The 18,068-nt window shown below is 50.9% G+C and overlaps 1 protein-coding gene across 1 annotated transcript in view; it reads left to right on the forward strand.

The window, feature by feature from the left end:
* The first annotated feature begins 15,731 nt into the window (after positions 1-15,731).
* SCN5A (sodium voltage-gated channel alpha subunit 5) overlaps positions 15,732-18,068 on the forward strand; it is a 93,937-nt gene continuing 91,600 nt past the window's right edge. The window contains exon 1 of the mRNA XM_042955342.1: positions 15,732-15,788. The gene's annotated coding sequence lies outside the window, so the exon portion shown is untranslated. The remainder of the gene's footprint in view (positions 15,789-18,068) is intronic.

An 18,068-nucleotide genomic window follows, 5' to 3' on the forward strand; every position in this document is an offset into this window, starting at 1 on the left:
CTCTCTGGGGATGGAGGCGGGGAGACAGGAATATACGGGGAGGCCCAGAATTATATGGAGAGGCAGGAACACTTTTGGAGGCTACCTTCTCAAGACCCAGGTTCACATACCCTCCCAAGACTGAGGTTAAGTCAATACATCAAAGAATGTTTCCCTTCCTGCCCCCCACCACCATGCTAGCAAATGTCCTATAAAAATCACAGTGGAATACAACTGAGAGCTGCAGGAAGTGGACTCCCTCGGAAGGACAGCACAAAGGGAAGACCTAAAGTCAAATAGAAGAAAGTGTCAAACTCAGCCCGACCACTGATTCAACTGCCACCACCCCTACGACCACCACCAGCTGACAGCCCAGCAAAAGGAAAAGAAATGCCCAACTGTGCCACTTGGAGTCAATGGTGGCCTACGTTTAATAAAGCTGAGATGATAGAACTTCCCTAACATGATATTAGGAAGTTCCCTAGCATGAAATGTTGGGGTAGATTTATTATGCGTGAGCTGCATATCAGTCCTTTCCGATCTAACCCTCAAGATAGCCAAGGAGACTTCCCTACTGTAATGTATTGAAAAATACACTAGTGGGGGGGTGGGGGAAGCAGCATCTTTGAGAAGTTTGTGGTGTCTGTCCTCTGCAATCCAGGTCTGATGATGGCATATGCTATCAGTGACCTGGGTGCCTTGATTTCAGGGGGATGATGTGTTCCAGAGTAGCAGAGGCCAAATTGCAGTGCATAGCTGCCTCAATTAAAAAGACAGGTGGGTGTACCTTTACTCTAATAGGCAGCAGAGGAGAAGAGGTAATAAAAATAACTTGAGACATAGCACTCACTGAGAATGGCTAATTGATGGAAATGAAATAGACGGGAAGTCCACCAAAATTCACTGGATCTACTTAACAGGAAAAACCCCAGATCCAGTGGCCAGAAACACAACGTGGGTCACTACAATTAAGAGTCAAGCCCCTCTCCCTTAACGACTTCACAGACTAAGTTCCCTTTGCTTGAAGGGAAGACAAATTCTCCTTAAAGAATGGTATTCCAGAGTTCCCATAAGTGTAAATGCTGTAAATCTTCCATCAGGCTTTCCCCAAAGGGACCTGAAATTGTTTTCTGTAGTAACTGTGCACTGGGGGAAAGGAAATACTCAGACCTTTCAAAGATTACAAAACACTGGCTGGGTTGACACTAATTTGCTTCTATGCCCTACCAGTCAAAATGGGGGCCTATGAGGGTCAGGTGATGAACAGAGCTATGACTCAAGGTCAAATCATAGTAGATCCAGTAGGTCCGCTGACCCATTCTCTAGTTACTGAATCTAGATCTGTGTAGTTCGATGTAGTCACTACTAGCCACATGTAGCTATTTAAATTTAAATTTCCACTATCTCCAGGTGCTCTTTTGGGCAGCATTGGTGGAGACCAGGGATTGGCAAATTATAGCCTGTGAGCCAAATCTAGCTTGCTTTTTGCCTTTGTCTTCTTTTTGTTTTGCTGTTGTTTCATTTTGTTTTGTTAGTTTTGTTTGTTCTTTGGTTGGGAGGGGGGGTATAGCCTACAAGCTAAGAAAGGTTTCAACCTTTTTTTTTTTTTTTTTTTTTTTTTACATCCCTGGAATAAATCGCATCTGATCATAGTGAATGATTTTTTTTAAGTTTTTTTTTTAATGTTTATTTATTTTTGAGAGAGAGAGACGCACACAGAGTGCAAGCAGGGGAGGAGCAGAGAGAGGGAGACACAGAATTCGAAGCGGGTTCCAGGCTCTGAGCTGTCAGCACAGAGCCTGATACGGGGCTAAAACTCATGGACAGCAAGATCACGACCTGAGCTGAAGCAGGACATTTAACTGACTGAGTCACCCATGTGCCCCAGTGAATGATTTTTTTAATGTTATCACTGGATTCACTTTGCCAATATTTTTTGGAGTGGTTTGAGAATAACAGGTATTAAGTCTTCTTTAAATCTTTTGTAGAACTCACCTGTGAAGCCATCTGGTCCCGGGCTTTTGTTTGTTGGGAGTTTTTTGATTACTGATTCGATTTCATAGCTAGTAATTGATCTGTCCAAATTTTATATTTCTTCCTGATTCAGTTTTAGAAGGTTATATGTTTCCAGGAATTTATCCATTTTTTCTAGATTGTCCAATTTGTTGGCTACACTTTTAAAGGGTTGAGAAGGAGGAGAAGACAAATAGCTGTCCCACAAAGCCTAAAACATTTAGTAACTGGCCCTTTACAGAAAAAGCCTGCTGACCCCTCACGATTGAAATGGCATAATTGACAACAGGCAAAATCCCCACACTGACTCTTGGGTATATGGTGTAAGAGCTATTATAATAGATAGAGCCAAGTAGAAGGTGCTTGAACTCGCTGTTCATCCAGAGAGTAAACCAAAAGCAATATCACGCCCCGGGGGAATTTAAAAGATTAGTGCCACCAACAAAGAGTTTAAAGATGTAGAGGTAATGACATCTATCACTTTCCATTTAACTCACTAGTTTTGGCCTATGCAGGAGGTAGACGGATCTTGGAGAATTACTGTGGATTATTGTAAACCTAACCAGGAGGTGGCTCTAAGGGCAGCTGCTGTTTCAGACATAGTATCTTTACCAGAATAAATCAACATAGCCCCTGGCGCCCATACGTAGCTATTGACCTCGCAAATGCTTTTTCCTCCGTATCAATTTGTAAAGATTACCGGAAGCAGCTTGCTTTTACCTGGCATGGCTAGCAATACTACTACATGGTTTTGCTGCGGGGCTAGTAAACTATCTCTGCAGCGATAGTCTGCAGAAATCTTCATCTTATTGGCATTCTACACAACAGCATGCTTCATTCTTGATATTGTGCTGATTAGATCTGATCAGCTGGAAGTAGCAAGTTCTTTAGTTGCCTCAGCAAGACAGATGTGAACCAGAGGATGGAAAATAAACTCCATTAAAATGCATATAACCTCGGTAAAATTTCCAAAGGATCTAGAGCCTGTTGAGAGAATTCCTCCAAAGTGAAATACAAGTTGAATTTAAAAAAAAAAAAAAAAAAAAAAAAAAAAAAAAATATATATATATATATATATATATATATATATATATATACAATAGCACCAACATTAAATACATGGCATAAATATAACAAAATAGGTACAGGAGATGTAAGTTGAAAACTACAAAACACAATGTAAGAAATCAAAGAAGAAATAAATAAATGTGCATGATCTGAATTGTTCATGAAATAGAAGACTCAATATTGCTAAGATGTCAATTCTCCCTCAGACTGATCTATAGATTCAACACATTCCCAATCAATCCCAGTGTAATTTTTTGTAAACACTGATGAGCTGGTTCTAAAATGTATATGAAGAGGCAAAGAAAGAAGGATAGCCAAAACATTTTTCAAGAAAAACAAAGAAGAAAGTTGGAAAATTCTCATTACCTGATTCATTCACCATAAATCATTAGTAATTGAGAAGTGCAATATTGATAAGAGAAGACATATGTAGATACATTCTGTTAGGGAACAGAATAGGGAGCCCAAAAATAGATGCATGTATGTATCCTACGTATGGTGAATTGATTTTTGACAAAGGCAATTCAGTGGAGAAAGAAGGAAATTACAAATGGTGTTGGGACAATTGGACATCCATACAGAACTTTGATCCATACTTTGTATCATATATGAAGATTAACTCTAAATGGACTGTAAACCCTAGAGCTACAAAACTCCTAGAAGAAGATACAGAAGAAATATTTTTTGACCTTGGACTAGGCCAAGATTTCTTAGATACAACACAAAAAGCAATATACATAAAAAGAAAATAAAGTATACATCATTAAAATTTATTGTTCCTATTCTGAAAAAGACACTTAAGACATTTAAGAAAAGACAATCTGGGGCTCCTGGGTGGCTCAGTCGGTGAAGTGTCCGACTTCAGCTCAGGTCATGATCTCGTGGTCCATGGGTTCGAGCCCCGCATCGGCTCTGTGCTGACAGCTCAGAGCCTGAAGCCTGCTTCAGATTCTGTGTCTCCCTCTCTCTTTGCCCTTCCCGCACTTGTGTTCTGTCTCTCTCACTCTCAAAAATAAATAAACACTAAAAAAAAAAAGAAAGAAAGAAAGACAACTCTGACACTGGAAAAAAATATCTGCAAAACACAAATCTGATAAAGGACTTAGGTCCAGAATACATTTTTTAAAAACTCTCAAAATTCAATAATAAGCAAATAACAACCTAATACAAAAAAAATGGCAAAAGATTTGGACAGATGCTTTACAAAAAAAAAAAAAAAAAGATATAAGCATAGCAAAAAAGCACATAAAAAGATACTCTACATCATTAGTCATTAGGAAACTGCATATTAAAACTACAATGATTTACCATACATACAGAGTTAACATTTTATTTTTTTAATTAAAAAAAATTTTTAAGTTTATTTACTTATTTTGAGAGAGACAGCACAAGTTGGGGAGGGGCAGAGAGAGAGGGAGAGAGAAACCCAAGCAGGCTCTGTGTTGTCAGCTTAGAGTCCAACGTGGGGCTCGAACCCACGGAACACGACATCATGCCTGAGCCAAAATGGAGAACCAGGCACTCAACCCACTGAGCCACCCAGGTGCCCCAGAGAGTTAACATTGTGAAAGACCACATGTTAGTGAGTATGTAGAGAAAGTGAAACTATCATACACCGCTGGTGGGAAGGTAAAATGGTACAAGCACTTTGGAAAACAATTTGATAATTTCTTAAAAAGTTAAATATACATCTACCATACGATCCAGCCATTTCACTCCTGGATATTTACCCAAAAGAAAAAAAAGCACATAATTATATGAAGACTAGTATCAAATATTCAGGGCAGCTTTATTTATGAAAGCTAAAAACTGAAAACAAATCAAATGTCCATCAACAGGTGAGTGGATAAACAAATTCTAATACAACCATACAGTGAAATGCTGACACATAGAACAACATGGGTGAATCTCAAAATAATTATGCCTCAAGGAGCCAGACACCCCCCCCCCAAAAAAAAAAAAACCAGTATGGTATGAGTCTCTTTTTTTATAAACTTCCAGAAAAATGCAAACGAATCTATAGTGACAGAAAGCACCAGATCAGGGGTTGCCCAGTGATAGGGGCTGGGTGTAGAAAGGGTTAAGAAGGGGCCCAGGGGCACAAAGAAACTTTTGAAGGTAATGGATGCATTCACTATTTTAATTGTGGCAATGCTTTCATGTATACATGTGTCAAAATTTATCAAATTGTGCACTTTAAATTTGATTCTATGTAAATTGCATCTGGGTGTTGTATGTAAGCAAGGAATCATGGGAATCTACTCCCGAAGCCAAGAGCACACACTGTATGTTAGCTAACTTGACCATGAATTATATTAAAAGAGACAGAGAGAAAGAACTCATCACAAACTGTGATCCGAGGATCAGTGTTTGAGTTGTCTACTGCTACGTAACCACCTAGCTCAAAAACTTCAATGGCTTGAAACAGTTGCCATTTAATTTGTTCAGAAGTTTGAGGATCAGGCACCTGGGCAGGGCTCAGCTGGCTGGTTTGCTCCTGTGCCAAGGGCTGGGGTCATTCACTCAGCTACATTCAGCTGGTGGTTGGAGGAGCTAGAAGACCCAAGAAGGTGCTCCTTCACACGGATGACATCTTTCCACCGGGCAGTCTTGGGCTTCCCCACAGCGTGGGAGTCAGGCTTCTTACATGGTGTTTTGTTTCCAAGAGAGCGTTCCAAAAAATGAAAACAGGAGCTGCAAACCTCTTAAGGGGCAGTCCCTGAGGTTACACAGTATCACTTCTGCTACATTCTGCGGGTCAAGGCAAGTTGTCCTGTGATCCTTCAGAGGAAGGAATACATCTGTCTATCTATCCCGTGATGAGGTTTTGCAAAGAACGTGCCGCCATTTTAATCCACCACAATCAAGGAGCCACAGTGTGCTGCCTGTGCCTCTTCATACCCACAGATCTGGTCCCAGATCACTGGAATACTGACGGAGCAAAGCCCCCACCTCTCCCTGACCGTGCTTGCCAGGAGTAACAGCCAAAGCCCTAGGAACACGCTTTCTGCTATTCAGATTTCCTGGAGCACATCTCATTGGCGGAATCTAAATTCCAATCCAGAATTCTGTCTGCAAAAGAATCTAGGAAGTCTAGTTTCTGGCTTGGGTATAGAAAGGAGCACCAGAAAAACGCTAAAGGGGAAGCTAAGTGCCCTGCCCACTACGTCCGCAGGGACTGGAGGGCACCAGAAACCATCAGACGGCTCTATTTTGCTCCTAAGTGCGAGCCGACAGGTATGTGAGCCAGGAGGCAGATGGGGGCTGCTCGCTGCTCTCCACCCCCAGAGGCCTGGATACACCCCTAGAAGGTGTTCCTGTTGGATGCTTATCTGCCTGGGAAGGGCATCCCAGCTGGCAGCTGGGGGCTGGGGTTGCACACTGAAGATATTCCAGCTGAGGTCTCGGACTCTGGGGACAAGCGAGAGCCATTCCACAGGGATTTCTGAAAGAACAAAAGCCAGGCCAGTGCTCACCCTCATCTACCCCTCTAAAGGTCTGCTGATAAGACCGTGGCCCTGATGTCAGCCCAGGCTGAAGCCAAGCTCCCTAGGAAGTGTGATCGGGTCCCCAACATTCGTCTCCCAGAATGCGGGTGGCCATACAGATCCTGTCTCCACAGCCCTTAGAAATTATAAGGCTGCCTCCATCGACAGACGAGCCCAGAGCAGCCCCACACTCCCACAATGCACATCCGGGGTTCCAGGTCCCCAGACGCTCCCCCAGGGACCCCAGCAATGGCCACAGCCACTCACAGGCCCTAGGAGGTCACTGCTTGTCCTGGGCCTGTCTCCCACTGCGAGCGGGGAGTCTCAGCCCCGGCAGCCGGGATGGTCTGAGCTGGTGAGAGTGGGAGGCAGCTCTTGTGTTCTCCTGTCAGTGCTCACTCGAGAAGCCTGCACTCCAGCCCTTGCCTCCTGCGCTTGCCGACAAGAGGCGATTTTTGTCAGTCGCTGCCAGTTCTGAGCATTTTTTCTGGCCCAAAGCATTGACTTCCGGTGAAAAACCCAATTTCCCGACAAAGTCTCCTGAATTCTCTGGTCAGGTCTGGCACCTTGGTTCCTCTGCTTCCCTTGGGAGCATGCCGACGAGGCGAGGTAGGCGGCCTGCCGGCCAGGGCCACCCGAGACCCGTGTCACCAAGGGCGGAGATAAGGTGGGTAGCCCCGGGGCAGAGTTCCTCCTTGGTCCCTGTGGACTTAGGGGCTGCCTTCCTTCATTCCTGGGACACGCTTGCTGAATGTTAGAAGGGGACTTCACAGTCCCGTCTCCTAGAGATGGGGAAACTGAGGCCCAGAGGAGTCTGGCCGTGGGTCTGCTCAGCACTAGTCAGTTGGAGTCGCTGACCCCACAACCAGCCCCCTTCCCACAACCATCGCAGTTTTGTATTTTCAGGAAACTGCGAATGCGGGGCGGGGCAGGTGCTGGGGAGGCTCAGAGGTTCCCTAAGTGTGAGATAGGGACCCATCCCCTGGCTGCCTCCCTCTTCTCTACCCCCGCAGTACTGGGGGAGGAAATGTCTGACTGGAAAAACAACAAGCAGAAGCAAAACACAAACCGAAAACAAAAATTAAAAAAAAAAAAAAAACCCACAGTCTTTCGCTTCTAAGTCCATGACCCCTGTTTCTGGGCAACGGAAGCCTCTAGTTCAAGCTCATATACAGAGCAGTGGAGATTGAATACCTAAAGTCCAGGGACTCCTCCAGCTCTCTGAGGCTCCGAAGAGCAGCTCTGACCTCCATCCTTCAAAAACCACACACACCTGTCTTCTTTTCCGCTCACACACCCACCGACTCACACATTCCTGAGGGAAGTGCCACGTCTGTTGGAAAAGGTAAAGATGTCTTCTTTCTTTCTTTCGGAATTTGTTGCTTATTTACGTTTTAATTCACATGCAGGCAAATCCATCCTTTTTGGTGTACAATTTTATGAGTCCTGACAAAGGCAGGGCCACCAGGATGGTCAAGGTACAGATAGTTCTGTCGTCCTAAAGCATTCTGCCCCTCACGTGGTCCCTTCGTATTGAAGCCTGCCCCTCCCTCCACACCCAACCACCTGGCAATCACTGTTCCTTTAAGCTTCCCCTCTCCAGAATGTCATATAAATGTAATGATATAGTATAGGTAACCTTTTGAGGCTGGCTTCCTTCACTGAGAATAACACATTCATATCCATATTAATATTTGTCCAATACATCAGTGTATGAAAATGAACTGTGCAGAAGAGTCAGTGTCCATCTGGTGGGGGGGGGGGGCTCCAGCAATGAGCACGGCTCCCCAGCTCCTCTCCAACCAGCATCATCCTCCCCACCAACACGGTCCCGTTCGGGCCCCTGACCTGCCTGATCACCACGCCCCGCAGCCCGCCCTAGTTCACGTGACCCCTAGTTCATCGGCTGCTCCCCAGTCCTGTCGGGGCTGCTGGGCCCTAATCCGGGAGGGAGAAACCCAGACACCCGCAGAGCCATGCAGGTAGTGTTAATAAGCCTGATGCAGTCAGGAACGGTGGCAACCCAACACAACTGGAGAGCGAAATCCCAGCGAAAGACATTCACGGTAGTAGAAACTATCTGATACACTGTTCCTGCCCCACCCCCCCCAAAAGCTACAACATCTGCGGGCCGCATTCAGGTGCGGGGACTCTGCCTGCCGCCTCTGAATCTCTCGAATGGAGCCTGTTCCGCCACTCCACCACTGCACCGCTACGAACTATGACAGCACACAGGGCGACCATGTCACCGTTCTGCAGGAGGCAGAACTCAGGGTGACCACGTGTCCCCCACGGAATGCGATGGAACGTGGGGAAGCAGGTGACCCTCTGCGGACTTGGGATACGTCTATGGGATCTGCTTCGTGCAGGTAAAGCTGTGCGAGAGGCCAGCTGAGTGGAAGGGATGATGGCAAGGAGACCCCCCCACCCCCACCCCAGTCACAGCAGTCTGGTGCTTCTTTACAGTAACATTCTTCAGGGTACAGATTGGCCATCTTTGGCTCTTTCCTTACTCCTGCCGTGTCCCATCCACCAAGAACAGCACAACCCCCCACATATACAACCAAGGGGAGGGGGAGGGGGCGAGCTGCCCAGAGCTCTTGGATAGAGGTACTGTTGTCCCTCCACTGCTGATAGCTCACCACTGTGCCCTTTCCTGGTGTCGCCCTTCGCCCAAGGTTATGGCCGCTTGGCAGGTGCAGCCTACGACCACAACCGGTTGAAGTCGCCGTAGAAAAGCCTGCTCGCTCTCCTCTGGTCTCAATTTGGAACCACTCCAAGGGGCCATCCAGCTCCAGACCCTTCTATGGGCTTGGACGAGGTCTGTGTTGCAACCGCATTGGAGGGAATTTCTCCCCCCGCCCGACCCTGCTTCGCTCAGGCCCTGCACATCGGCTTCCCAAGCGCATCCCTAGAAACCGCTTGCACACAAGCCTCCACCTCAGAGTCTGTTTCTAAGGAACCCAACCAAAGGCAAAGGGTGAACAGGCTTTACTTAGTACAAATATCAGAGTCACCTGTAAAGTATTTACTCCATCTCTCAATATTCCAGATGTTATTTCGTTTGATCCTGCAAACGACTCAAAGAGGTGGGTGGGTATATAGTTACTCCATTTATACATGAGTAAAGTAAGGTCCAGAAAGGTTGGGTGTCGCATCCAAGGTCAGTCACATGGACAATAACAATCGGATCTAAGCTTCTGACCCTCCAAGCCCTGCTCTCTAGTTCACTACAATGGCCGGAGCTGTTGGGAGAAAGACAGCCCTTTATAGGGACGAGATGGAACAGGTGGGGGGTATGAGCAGGCTGCCACGTACACTTGGGCTTCACACAATCGTGGGGCACGATGCACATTCCTAGACAACAGAGTTTCACGTCTATTTTCTCTCATCTCTCCAGCAGATGGCAGTCAAGTGACTTGAGGAAGGGGCAGCTCTTCATTTGCAGACCAGCATCACTTGGGTTACTGGGGAGCCAGCAGAGGCAAGGGACGTGTGTGTGTGTGTGTGTGTGTGTGTGTGTGTGTGTGTGTGAGAGAGAGAGAGAGAGAGAGAGAGAGAGACAGCGAGACAGAGAGAGACTAGGGCAGAGGGTACATGTAGGAGACAGCCAATCCCACCAGACAACAATCCCTCAGATATGAGCTAACCTGTTCATTTAGGTAATAGGAGGGATCAGGTCACCATCTCCACGGAGGTCCCTCCGTGCCCTTGACCACGAATACATTTCTCCTTTTCTCTGCCCCTCCTAAGATAGAAGGTCTCAACTTCAAACCGCTCAAGCTTCAAAATACAGCAAAGTCTCTTCTGAGGAGAGCTCTGACAATTCTTAAATCACTTCTTAAAATTACCTGGGGTGAAAACTGAAATGGAAGACTGTCTTCAAAATATAGCAGGGGCGCCTGGGTGGTTCAGTCAGTTAAGTGTCCAACTTTGGCTCAGGTCATGATCTCACGGTTTGTGAGTTCGAGCCCCGCCTCCGTCTCTGCACTGACATTGCGGAGCCTGCTTGGGATTCTCTCTCTCTTCCTCCCTCTATCCCTCCCCTACTCTCTCTCTCTCTCTCTGTCTCAAAGTAAATGAGTAAACATTTTTTTTTTAATTTTGCAAAATACAGCGGAGTGAAGATACCTCTTAAATTGTCACTTAAAACGGCAGTGCAATGATTTAAAGAGGCATAAACACCACAAAAGTGTGGAAGAGGTAGCAACGGTAGTCGTGACAACTTTTCGGACGTTGGAGCAGCAAGTGACCTAGCAGAGCCGGAAAGCTGGGTTCGAAGTGCTCGCAGAGGGAGGGGTGCCAAAGGAAAACCAAGGACACCCTCCTCCTCGAAACCCTAGAAGGTTCCTGGGATTCCGGCACTGGCACCAGGCAGCTTTGGAAGTGGGGGAGGGGACGCGGCTGAAAAAAGGAGAGGGCTGGGCAACAGTTTGTATTCAGAGCACCTGGGCTTCCAGATCCCTCGCCACCAGACACAATCTGGCTACATCTTCAGAGAATCAGTGTCATTCGTTCACACGCAGAGTGAAAAAGAAGTATGAAGGTGTGGGCTTGCAGTTGACTGTCCCTGGGGCCAACCTCTGCAAATCTCCTGGCCTTACCCCCACGCTCGTGCAATGGTTTTGCCGCTCCAAGCACGGTGGCCTCGTTCAAGGCAGGAAGAAGGGGAAGAGGGAGAGAGCTCATCCAGCTGCCCCTGTCCTCTTGTATCAGGAAAGCAAATGCCTTCCCAGAAACCGCCCCGCCCCAGCCAAACTTTGCTCATGACTGGTGGCCATCATGCGGCCACATGGCCAGCCCTGGGTACAGGAGAAATGAGGAGGCAAGTACTTCTCTTGGACAGCCTTCCTGGGAGAGACAGGCAGGGAGAAAGGGTGAGGATAAGTGTGGAACGAGCAGAGCTCCCGACAGGTGAGCTTTACGGTGGGGACGGTTGGGGGCCCAGCATTAGAGGTCTTGTCTCTCGGGCTGGGCATTTTCTCAGTGTGAAATTCTCCAATCCTTTGCCAGAGTTCTGGCACCTAGCAGAGGTAGGAAACCAAGGGTCCCAGGAGATCTTACTCTCAGTAAAGCCCCTCACTTCCGCCAGATGCCCCCTCCCAGAGTCATATGGTTGGTCACAAATGGGGGAGGACCAGCCCCTGGCTGGGAGGGGCAGGGAGAGGCATCTCTGGGTCCTCCTGGCTTTTGTGTGAGCTTTCCACCAAGCCTCCCGCTTCCAGCCCCGACCTGCACCTCCGCCTTCCAAGATGCCTAGTCCTGAGTGTTTATGGGTTCTGAGCCCCAGACCAGCCTGCCTCTTCACCTGCCCTTACCCCAGGCATTAGCAGAGGGAAGAAAACAGAAGCACAAGCTCGTTACCACTCTTCCCTCTAATTACCATCTCCTATCCTACCTGTTGTCCATCTCTAGATAGGACAGAATGGATAGGGGAATGGACAGAAAAGCTGCGGTGTGTGCGTGACATAGAATGCTCTGCAGCTGTCAGAGCGAGGAATTAACTGCCCACACTACAATGTGGACAAGAGCTCCCAAGCAGAGTGTTAGGGGAGACACAGAAGAAGAAGAATGAAAGTTAGAACAATACCCATTTATATAAATGAAAAGCACATATACACAAATGGCCAATAAACCATGAAAAAGTGCCCAATTTCATTAGTCATCAGGGAAATGCCAATTAAAACCACAATGTGAAACCTCTGCACACCCACTCGAGTGGCTAAAAGGAAAAAGATAAAAATACCAAGTACTGGGGGTTGCTGGAGGATAAACTAGATTCTCATATAGTCGCTGCTGATGGAGTATACGTTGGTAGAACCACTCTGAAAAACTCCTCGGCAGTGTCTACTAAAAGGGAAAACGCTCTCTCCGGTGACCCAGCAGTTCCTTCCCAGAAAGGCATGCTTACGTTCACCAAAATCCATATACTAGAACACTCGTAGCAGTGCCGTCCGTGGGAACCCTGCATGAGAAACTACCAACCCCCATCAGCAGTAGAATGGATAGATTGTGCTAGTCTCATCCAATGGAATTCTAAAAAGCGATGAGAACAAACACACTGAAACTACAAACAGTGGTCGGGATGGTTCTTCAGAAGAAACCAGATACTAGGGTTTATACTTGCTGATTCCATTTATTTTTTTTAAGATTTTTATTTTTTTTTTTTAATTTTTTAACGTTTATGTATTTTTGAGAGACAGAGCGAGACAGAGCATGAGCGGGAGAGGGGCAGAGAGAGAGGGAGACACAGAATCGGAAGCAGGCTCCAGGCTCCGAGCTGTCAACACAGAGCCCGACGCGGGGCTTGAACCCACGAACTGTGAGATCATGACCTGAGCCGAAGTCGGATGCTTGACCGAGTCAGCCAGGTGCCCCTCTATGATTCCATTTTTTTTTTTTTTAATATCAAAAGTAGACAAAACTAACATGGACAGCTCCATTTGAGTGCATGTAGCAGTTACCCACAGGGAGAAGCCGCAGTGACAGGAAGAGGGTGTGGACAGGGCTTCTGGGAGGCTCGTGATGTTTGGTTTCTTGATCTGTGCGCTGGTTACACACAGGTTTTCAACTAGCGACCACCCTTGAGCTGAACATTGAGGGTCTGCACTCTTTTCCGTGTGTAAGTTATAATTCAGTAGAAATAACACAGAGAAAGAAAAGCCTGGGGCAATGAAAACAGAAAACACACAGGTGCGAACCATATTACACATTTTACAGATCTCCTTTTTCTACTAGAGAGGGAAACTGTGTGGGCCAGGGAACGACGTGATGATGGCAGCAAAGGGAAGAACTAACAGGAAGTAATACAGGAGAAGAGTCTTGACCCGGTGCTCGACTCCAGTGCCCTTAATTTTTGAACCAGAAGTGGGGGAGGAGGGATGGAATAAGGAAACACTAGTCTTAAAAACTTTGATTGTTCTCAGACTCCTGACCGTATGTTCCTGCTTTAATTAAATGGGGTCCCGGCAAGAAAAGAAAGTCGCCCAGATCTTGGCAAGGGCTCCTTGTAGAAGGTCCCAGGCCTGTGCCCTTTCCTGACCCCCTGCGGGCCCTCTCAGACCACTAGATGTGTTAGCTGAATCTCCACGTGGTCAGAATTCTGATTCCTCCCTCCCCTGGGCTTCTCTCCCCTCGTTTACAACTGTGGCGCGTCTAGATTCATGCCTTAACCTACCTCTCCCGCGCACCATCCAAATGCCCAGAGCTAAGGAAGACTCAGAGTACTCCCGTCTGCGACATGCAGCTGAAGCAAGGGACCTCTCTAACGATCCCCCCACCCCCTCTCCCCCGTCCCAGCAGCCTCCGCTCCAGCTCAGTCTCCTGCTTGGCCCAATGCCCATTTGTAAGTTCCGATCTGCCTTCTGGGGTCTAGAAGCCGGTGGTGGAAAACCTCGGGAGGACCCCCATTGTACAGCCCTCTCCTCCCGCCTGGGAGGTGAGAGCTCAGGGAAGGCGGTGGGTCCCGCGCCCCCGGCTGCCGGTTGACACTGCCTGCACTTCCCGCTCTGACCGCTAGTGGGAGATGCTGGCCAACCTGAGGCCCGTCAGGGGGCTAGAAGCCGGCAGGCTGTTTGTGATTCATCTGTCTGGCGAGGAGCCATCCTACCCAATCCAGGCCCAGAAAGTGTCCTGTGACCTAAACTTTCCTGCAGACAGACTTCCTCACCGATCCCCCCACCCTGGTCTAGCCGTCCTGAAAGCAGGAATAGCTCCTCAGTATATATAGAAGGCACCAGGGGACACCTGGAACCCCACACGCAGGTCCCAAAGGGACAATGGCCTCAGGGTGACCTGTCCAATATCCCCGTGGAGGGGCAGGTCACAGCCTCTGAACTCTCAGACCCAGCACCTTGGTGCTTTCTGAGACACCAGGACCCGTTTTGCCCTCCAAGAGCAGCTTTAAAGTCAGGAAAGTAAAATGCTACTGATAAAGAAGACAAAGGCTGTGCGTGTGTGCGTGTGTGCGTGCATGTGTGTGCTTGTGTGCCTGTGTGTGTGTGTCCGCGCTCCTGCACTCCTGTGACAGCTCTGGGCAGTGGCCACTGCACGGGACAAAGCATCATCCCTTCCAATTATCTCACCGGCCTTTGGGAAAGAGCTCGTAGCCTGTCTTGTTTTAAAAAGGCGTGTGTTCCCGGGCATGTGTCCCTATGGGTCAGCCCGGGTGCCCAAGCCCTAGTTTGCAGGGTAGTCTCTGTCTGTGTGTGAGAGGCAGTGTCTAACTCAGTGTCCCCACGTTTGAGTGTGTGTGTGTGTGTGTGTGTGTGTGTCGAGGTGCAGGTTGCGTGTGCCCCAACGAGGTGGGCGTACGTGAGCATGTGTGGGTGTCTGTCTATTTGTTGCTTGTGTCCCCGTCTCTGGTCTGCGTGTGTCTGTGTGTCGGTGCAGGCGTCTGGTACCGTGCGGAACTGGGTGCTGCCCGTGCTTCTGCGGGCCAGTGTGATCCCCGTGTGAGCGTGTGCGCCTCCGCGGCAGCGTGTCAGGGAATGTGCGTCTCCGAGTCGCCTGTCGCTGAGTTCATCAGAGTGTGTCTGCCGATGTCCATGTGGGTGTCTGTGTGTCGGTGCGTGTCTCTCTCACTGCGCAGGTGTGCGTGTGTCCAGTGCGTCCGCGTGTGTCGTGAGGCCGCATCAGGGTACGTCCCTGTCCAGGGGGCTGAGTATCCCTCGTGGGGTCCCCAGGTCGGTGGCGATGCCTGTGTGTATCCGCCGGTGCGTGCCGGCGTGTGCCCGTCCCCGTCCGCGTGGGTGGCTGCATGTGGCGAAGCGTCCCGGGGTCGGTGAGCGTGCACCCCAGCGTGTGCCCGCGTCTGCGTGTGCCTGTCCGTGTCCGCGTGGGCGGCGGTCTGCGGCCGGCCCCCCCCCCCGCCCCCGGGGCAGCGTGGGGGTGTGCGCCCCGGCGGGCGCCCAGGGGTTCACCCTCTGAGCGGGCGGAGCGCCACGTGCGGAGTCCGGGGCGCGTCGCTCTGGGGCGGAGCCAGCCCGGGGCCCCAAGCCCCAGGCCGAGCCCAGGCGGGGCCCGCCCCCGACCCCGCCCCCAGCCCGAGCCCGCGCCGCCCGCCGAGCCCCGGAGCCCGAGCGGAGCGGCGGAGCCGAGACGGCGGCGGCGCCCGTGGGATGCGGGGATCGCGCCCCCGGGGCCGCTGAGCCTGCGCCCAGTGCCCCGAGCCCCGCGCCGAGCCGAGTCCGCGCCGAGCCTCAGCCGCCCATCCCGGGGCCCGGGCCGGGGGACCAGCAGGTGAGCGAGCGCCCCCGCGCCCGGGAGCCCCGGCCCGGCCGGAGCCCCCTCCGCCTGCCGCCGCCCAACTTTCCTCCCCGAGGGTCGGACCCTCCAGCCCCTGCGCACCCCCTCCCCTGCCCCGGGTGCGCCCGGCAGTTCCCTCCCCCATCGCTGCCCCCCGAGGCTGGGAGGCGGGAGAAGAAAGGGTGCAGATCTGCCGGGCTGGAGGGGACCCCCGGGGGGGGGGGCGGTGGAGGGGGGCGTCTGTAATCGCCTTGCGCCCCCTCCTCATCCCTTTCCTTCCGGGTTTCCCGGTGCGCTGTCGAGGGCCGGGGGGGGGAGGAGGAGCCGCGGCCCCGGCTTCCCGGCCGACCCTGGCGCAGGCTCGGGGAGGGTCTGGGATTGGGACCCGGATTCCCGAGGCCGGAGACCCCAAGGTCAGAGCGGCGACTAGGCGCGCAGTGAGTGTGGTTCCAGAGAGCCGGGGAGCCGACCGAGCAGGGCTGGGGATGGGGGAGGGGGCCAATCACCCCCTCTCTCTGGGCCCCGCCGAGCCGTCCTCTGAGGGTATCCTCTCTGGGACGAGATCTCTGCCCGTCCTGACCTGGGAAAGATCTCTGCGCCCTGAGGCGGCAGAGATTTATATTGTGTCCTGTCTCTCTGCGCGCTCCGACCACGAAGAGATCTCTGTGCCCTCTGACGCCCCAACGGGGCCGCATCTGGTCTCTGTGTGCCTTGAAGGAGGGAAGAACTCCTTGTGGCCTCAACAGAGGAGATCTCTGTGCGCTGGGACTGGCGAGAGTTCTCTGCCCTCCTCGCTCTGACCTGGGCAGATCCACTCGCCCTGACGGGAGGGAGGCGGCTCTCATTCTCTGCGTTATTTGATCGTCTTTGGTGGCACCGGGAGGAAGTCGTGGTGCCTAGCCTTGTGGAGGCCAGAGATGTGGAGAGTGCTGGTGGCGGGGGGGGGATGCTGGGGACGAGGCCCCGGGCATAGGCCCGCCTTGCAAACACCTGTTGGAGGCCGGTGCACAGATGAATCAGGAAGCCATGACTGAGGTTGGGGCAGGAGTCAGTCTTCTCTCCTGAGAGCCCCGAGACCAGTCCCAGGAGGGCAGGATCCGTCTCCTCTTGGGGTCCTGGGCTGGCATTCCATCCCCCCAGCTCCTGCTGAGACCCTCGTCACCTTCCTCCGTGAGCCTGGACAGCTCAGTGGAGACAGACACACCATATGACCCCACCGCGCTGCAGCACCTCAGCCTTCTCCCTGCTTCCCGTCAAACCCCTCAGGATCTACGGGGACCCTGAGTAGCAGAGGCCCAGGCCACTGGGAGCCCAGCCCTGGGTACTGCTGTCCTCAGCTCCCATCTCCTCGCCCTCAACTCCTCCCAGTTGGAATTGGGCAGGTGCACGTGAGTGGGTGGTAATGGAGCTGGAAGGCGGATGAGGGTGGCACAGGCTGATAGCTGAGACCATGCCGCAGTCACAGGAGCATCGGAAGGGGAGGGTCAGGGCACAGCCAGACCGTGGAACACAGATTTTATGCTAGAAGGTCCAGCTCTGTGCTGCAGTGAGCCTCGTTGAAGTTTTAATCTAACCCTGTCATCACTGCCACATTGTACAGGGGGAAACTGAGGCTGACGGTGGGCCAAGGACTTACCCAAGGTCGTGAATTTGGCGCACCACCTGGGGTGAAGATTCCTTGAGAGCCACTTCCTGGGGGCCAGAAGGACCTAGGACTGATCAAAGAGGATCTGAGCAGACAGGGAAGGGGCTCTGGAGTGCCGAGAACCAGCATTCAGCCCAGGGTGGTGGGGGCAGCTGCTGTGCCTCTGAGGTGCTTGGCCTGTCTCTGTGTGGTGCTCAGAGCTGCTCTGGAAAAGTTCCAGGATTGACTCACTCAGCATGAAGACTGAGCTCGGAGTGGTGGGAAGCATCAGAGACAGCTGACAGTTGTGGAGCAGAGGAGGCTGGTGCCCCAGCAACCCAAGAAGGGAGTCCTGGGAACGTCCTGGGACAGAGGTCAGGGGCAGTCTCCGTTCTGCTCACAGGAGGCTAGTTCCCGCTCACCCATGGGAAGGTTATCGGAAAGGTGTGTAACGACAGGCGTGAGCCCCCTTGCTCACCTGAAAGAGGGCTGATTATCTTCCAGCCGGAAGAGTCAAGATTATCTAACAAAAATAACCTTCCACATGGGTTTTGAAGGATGCATAGGAGTTTTCTAGATGAAGGAGCTACAGTCTAGCCATCAGGACCAGCTACCCAGTGCCGATTTGTGAGACAACACAAATTCAGTTC

Source organism: Panthera leo, chromosome C2 (genome assembly GCF_018350215.1).
Source record: "Panthera leo isolate Ple1 chromosome C2, P.leo_Ple1_pat1.1, whole genome shotgun sequence".
In the NCBI taxonomy this organism is placed as follows: Eukaryota; Metazoa; Chordata; class Mammalia; order Carnivora; family Felidae; genus Panthera; species Panthera leo.